This window comes from Rhincodon typus, chromosome 22 (assembly GCF_021869965.1).
Source record: "Rhincodon typus isolate 14 chromosome 22, sRhiTyp1.1, whole genome shotgun sequence".
NCBI lineage: Eukaryota > Metazoa > Chordata > Chondrichthyes > Orectolobiformes > Rhincodontidae > Rhincodon > Rhincodon typus.
In genome coordinates, this window is record NC_063353.1 from 47,171,070 (window position 1) to 47,177,069 (window position 6,000).

The window sequence follows — 6,000 nt, forward strand, 5'->3', positions numbered from 1 at the left end:
GTGTGGATTTATTAGGGTGTATGAATTTGAGTGAATGAGTGTGAATTTGAATATGTGTATGTGAATTTGAGAGGGAGTGGGTGTATATTTGTGTGTTTGTCTGACAGTACGTGTGTGTGCGTGTGAATTTGTGAGGGAGTACATGTGTATTTGAGTGTGTGTGTGCGTGAGAATTTGAGAGGGAGAACCTGTTAATTTGTGTGTGTCTCTGAGTGTGTGTCTCTGAGTGTGTGTGTGTGTGAATGTTGAATGCCTCTTCATGCAACATGTTGATGTCAGTGAAGACACAACATTGCCTTTAAAGTAAACGCCACTCCCAATGGGGCAGCGACTTTCCCATGGGTGTAGTCAGCTCACTAATGCTGCTGCAGAGCAGGAATGTGGGACAAACCTGTATCACTCTCTCATAATCTTAGACCCCTTTCATTTTCCCATCATTACCACGGAGTGGGGCACAAGTTTACCATTAGACCCAGGGAGAAACAGAAAAAGCAACAGAGGAAGACATAGGGATTTAGAAAGTAGCAATGACTGAAGAGATAAATGCACGATATTTATCTGTACGTGGCTTATTCACTTCCTTCGGGCACAGCCTGAATGGTGGACTTATAGTGATTGATTGATCAATTGTTTGATTCACTGATTGATTTATTGTTGTCACATGTAGCGAGATAAAGTGAAAAGTGTTGTTATACATGCTCTACAGGAGGATCGTACCATACAAAGTGTATCAGGGTAGCAGAACAGAGTACAGTGTTACAGTCGCAGAGAAGATGCGGAGAGGGAGATCAACATTCATATTTGAGACGGCGGTTCAAAAGTCTGGTAACAGTGAGGAAGAAGCGGTTCTTGAATCTGTTGGTACGCGTTTTCAAACTTTTATATCTTCTGCCCAATGGGAGAGAGTATAACTGGGGTGGGAGGGGTCTGCGATTATGTTGGTTGCTTTCCCAAGGCAGTAGGAAGTATAGATGGAGTTAATGGATAGAAGGCTGGTTTCTGTGATGGACTAGGCTGTGTTCACAACTCTGTAGTTTCTTATGGTCCTGGTTAGAACAGTTACTATACCAAGCTGTGATGCATCCAGATAGGATGCCTTCTATGGTGCATCTATAAATATTGGTATGAGTCTTTATGGACATGCTGCATTTCCTTAGTCTTCTGAGGAAGTTGAGGCGTTATTGTGCTTTCTTGATCTTCACATCGACGTGGGCGGACCAGGACAGATTGTTGGTGATCACTTTCGACCATCTCCACCTCAGCACTTTTGATACAGGGACGTGCCCTCCATTTCGCTTCCTGAAGTTGATGACACACTCCTTCATTTTGTTGACATTGAGGGGGAGATTGTTGTCTTTACACCAGGTCACTAAACTGTCTGTCTATCTCTTTCCTGTGCTCTGTCTCGTTGTTGGTGGTGTTGTCAGCAAACTCTTAAATGGAGTTGGGGTGGAATCTGGCCACACAGTCATGAGTGTATAAAGTGTATAGTAAGGGGCTGGGTACACAGCCTTGTGGGGCACCAGTGTTAAGGATTATTGTGGAGGAGGTGTTGTCACCTATTCTTACTGATTGAGGTCTATGGGTTAGGAAGTTGAGGATCTAGTTACAGACGGGGGAGCCCAGGGTTAGGTCTCGGAGTTGAGAGGAGTTTGTTTGTTAGTGTCTGAACTTTGCTTTCAACGTGCCCATTTTCCAGTCTTCCCCTTACCCAGCTTATGTCCAGCTACACCACTAGCTACAGCACTCCATGAGCGCAGTGTAGCTGCCCCCATCACTTGGGTCCGGGCAGCTTGGGGAAGGGAACAGTCACAGGAAAATCTCTGCCATCCAAATCAGAGTCTCCAGTACATTCAACCCCAGTCTTGCATATCCTACATGCAGTGTGGATGATGCATGCAATGAGGAAGCACTAATTTTTTGTCAACTTTGGTTGTTCAACCTTTTACCAGTCCACCACAAAACCAGCACTGACCTCCTTATCACCCAAACTTTCTGAAGAATTGTGAGCTGGTCTTGGGTGTGTGACTGGGAATTGTAGGCCCTCAAGGCACTGGCACACTCACAGCTTCTTCCTGCAGCACCTTGTAATGTCTATAAATCTCAAATGACAACTCAGTCCTGTCTATCTTTTTGTGGGCAGAAACAGATGGCAGTTTAATAAGTGCCTTGTTGTTGTCTACTGGGCTTCTTTTTAATTGGTCCAACTGTCACCTTTAAGACTTCAGTCCTGTACAAAGTGACCGGTGCCATCCCATCAGTTGGTTTGCATCACCATGAGGTACCCACCAGAGCAGTATCACCAGGCACTTGTGAAAGAGTTGTTGATCTCCAGTGCTACCCTCCCGAGTGATCTCATGTTAAAGGAAGCTCACGCCCAAAACACTTTGCTGCCTTTCAATATTTGTCAGCTGTAGATATGAGATTCTGAACCAAATCAATTCAGTCGTTGTGGAGTTCTTTACTTCCTCTTACATGACGTCATAGAATAATAAGCAAAAGCAGCAACAGTTTGGTTACAAACCAATATTGAAGATCATAGTGTGTTCACTATATACAACAACAAAGGAAAATCAGTGAACATTTTGGGTCCAGTGACCCTTCCTCAGATCTGGACCCGAAATGTTAACTCTGATTTCTCTTCACAGATGCTGCCAGATCTGCTGAGCTTTCCCAGCAACTTCTGTTTTTGAACCTGATATACAGCATTGGCAGTTCTTTTGGTTTTTTATTTTATGTTGACAATATCCAATCATGCTTTAATTCTGAGACTATCAAATCGACAGAGTAAGCAAGATATACTGCATGACATCATGTGGATCTCCCAGTCGAAGCCTGCCACAGCTTGGTACAATGACTTTGCTCCTTGCCATAAACAGACTGTCAGCCTTTGTTTTTGTACAAAAGCCCTTCATCAGGAGGACAATTGAGAATGGTTTCCTCTACCAACAGAAAGGGATGTAAATAACACAGGGTTACTCACGTCACTCTGCTAGGCCCTAATATCATTCAGTATTATGTTGTTTCTGTCAAACACTTCTACACAAACACACACACAGTTATAGGAAGGATATTATGAAGCTGGACAGGGTTCAGAAAAGATTTACCAAGGTGTTGCCAGACTGGAGGGTTCGAGTTATAAGGACAGGCTGGATAAGCTGCGGCTTTTTTCACTGGAGCGTAAAAGGTTGAGGGGTGACCTTGCAGAGGTTTATAAAACCATGAGGTGCACAGATCAGGTGAATGGTAGGTGTCTTTTCCCTAGGGTTGGAGTTTTCAAGACTAGGGACATATTTTTAAGGTGAGAGGAGAAAGATATAAAAAAGACATGAGGGGCAATCTTTTTACACAGAGAGTGGTTTGTCTGTGGAATGAACTTCCAAAGAAAGTGATGGATGAGGGTACAGTTGCAACATTTAAAAGACATTTTAATAAGTTCATGAATAAGAAATTTTGGAGGGATATGAGCCGAGTGCAGTCAGGTGGGACTAGTTTAGTTTGGGGTTATGGTCAGCAGGGACTGGTTGGGCCGAAGGGTCTGTTTCCATGCTGTATGACTCAATGACAGACAGACTTACACACGTACACACACAGACACACACACATCGTAGAAATTTTATCTTGTCTATACAAATTAAACCAAACCACGCTAACCAAGTGGAGCTGTAAAGGTAGTTAAAGATTTTGACTGTAAATGCAAAGAATATTGCTGTAGTGTAGCATCTCTTTTACACGGCTTTCTCTCACGAGCTGCCTAATGAGCCCAGGCAGAGCACTCCCCTGAGAAATGATGACATCTCCTTTAGGTGGCAAACCCTGATCAGTTCAGGTCTTCGCTCATTTATTTGCTTAAAGCCACAAAAACCCCATCCCTGTATTACACGACTCGGTCCAAAAGCATCTGCTTATATGCACCATACACAACAAACCTAAAATGTTGCTGAAAAATACAAGGCAAATCTTTGAAGGGACAGTGTGAAATCACAGCAGTGCAGAATATGTCAGCTCAGCAGAATCGCTTACCGTGAGTAAACTGAAAGTAGGCTCAGGAGCAAGTTGCACAGCCATGGTCCTGTTCTCCAGCCGATTTATGTGTAAACCCACTCACATTAAGCAAGTTTCTGACCTTTCTGTTTTCTTGTTGAAGAGCATCCATGCACCTAGAATCAGCAACAGAAAACAAAAAAAATGGGACATGCCAGAACAATGCTTAAATACAGCCTGCAATCAGCTGTGCAACAGGAAAAAAAAAGCAGCATAGGGAGGGACTGATTGGTGGGAGGAGAAGGAGGGGGGAGAGAGAAAAGCTTAATTAGATAAAATAAAACAACAGTGACTACATCTCTTAGCTCAACCTTGAAGCAGCTGGTTTCAGAGAAGATTCTTGAGATAGCAGCGATCTTTAAGCAAAATGCAAGCCAGCCAGGCATTCAGCAGCAATAAGAGAGCAGTTACCATGCACCTGACACTGTGTGGTACAAGCAAACACCTCCACATACTCATTAACCCTCTGATCGCTCACCACAACAAACTGTCCCAATTTTAACACCAATAACAGAAAATGTAAAGAGGGACAGCATGCCAATGGAGCTTCAGCCTTGTTCCTTTTCCCAAGTATGGTGCACACCAGGGAACTTTTCAACTTAAAGGGCACCAGAAATACTTTGTAGATGGGTTAATCTCAGCAACTGAGCACCTCTGTGGGATTTTACATCGATTGTATTGAAATACAAATTGGGTTCATTCATGACTCTTCACCCGAGCAAACTCTCCATCTCATCCTCCTTCAAAAATGGATTGTTAGGCCTCAAGGTGCAGTCACCATACTGCCACTGTCTCAGTAGAGAGGAAAATCTGGTGACAGTTTGAAGGTCAGGTGAGGCAAGAGGTTGAGAAGGAGAATCCTTCTAGTAGCCTTTGCCAGTGTGGGAATTGAACCCATGCTGTTATAACCACTCTGTATCACAATCGAGCCATCAAGTGCACGAAGCTAACCCAGCTTCCTAGTCAACTCAACTCCCTGTGGAACTGCCAAACCAACAGGAACTCCATAAAGCTCTGTGGAATACACGTGCTGCACAAGGTGAACTCTGATAATAACCATTCAAGGTCTGTTACAGATCCAGAGGCTCCTCAAAGCCAACTGATTAATTAACAGGGTGCACCATAATTAAGGACAGAGAAGTCATCCCCGACAACAGTAAGTTACTGGACATCAGAAACGAAGACCAATCTATAGCAGTCTTATAGAGCCTGGCTACTATACATCAACACTGAGAGATAGTAGGAACTGCCGGTGCTGGAGTCTGAGATAACAAGGTGTGGAGCTGGATGAACACAGCAGGCCAAGCAGCATCAGAGGAGCAGGAAAGCTGACATTTCAGGTCAGGACCCTTCTTCAGAAATGGGGGAGGGGAAGGGGGCTCTGAAATAAATAGTAGGGGGGGGGCGGTGATAGCAGGTAGGTAGTGGAGCGGATAGGTGGGAGAGAAGACGGACAGGTCAATGAGGCGGGGATGAAGCTAGTAAAAGTGAGTGTAGGTAGGTAGTGGTGGGGATTGGTCAGTGAGGTGGGAGGGGCCAACAGGTGGGAGAGACGACGGACAGATCAATGAGGCTGGGATGAGAGGGGGGCCTGGTCTTGGGATGAGGTCAGGGGTGGGGAGATTTTGAAGCTAGTACAGTCCACCTTGAGACCATTGGGCTGTAGGCTTCCGAGGTGGAATATGAAGTGCTGTTACTCAAGTTTCCGGGTGGCATCGTTGTGACACTGGAGGAGGCCCAGGATGGACATGTCGTCCAGGGAGGGGGTGGGAGAGAGTTGAAGTGGTTCGCGACTGGGACGTGTTATCGTTTGTTGCGAACCAAGCATAGATGCTCTACAAAGCGGTCTCCGAGCCTCCGCTTGGTCTCACCAATGTAGAAGAGGCCACATTGGGAACAGCGGATACAATATACCACATTAGCAGATGTGCAGGTGAACATCTGTTTGATGTGGAA

At 44.9% G+C, this 6,000-nt stretch overlaps 1 long non-coding RNA gene across 1 annotated transcript in view; it reads right to left on the reverse strand.

Moving 5' to 3' along the window:
* Positions 1-4,430, reverse strand: part of LOC125485747 — a 75,518-nt gene extending 71,088 nt beyond the window's left edge. The window contains exons 1-2 of the long non-coding RNA XR_007264435.1: positions 4,356-4,430; positions 4,024-4,160 (exon numbers count right to left, since the gene is read on the reverse strand). This is a non-coding gene — a long non-coding RNA (uncharacterized LOC125485747). The remainder of the gene's footprint in view (positions 1-4,023; positions 4,161-4,355) is intronic.
* Between the last annotated feature and the right edge of the window lie 1,570 nt (positions 4,431-6,000).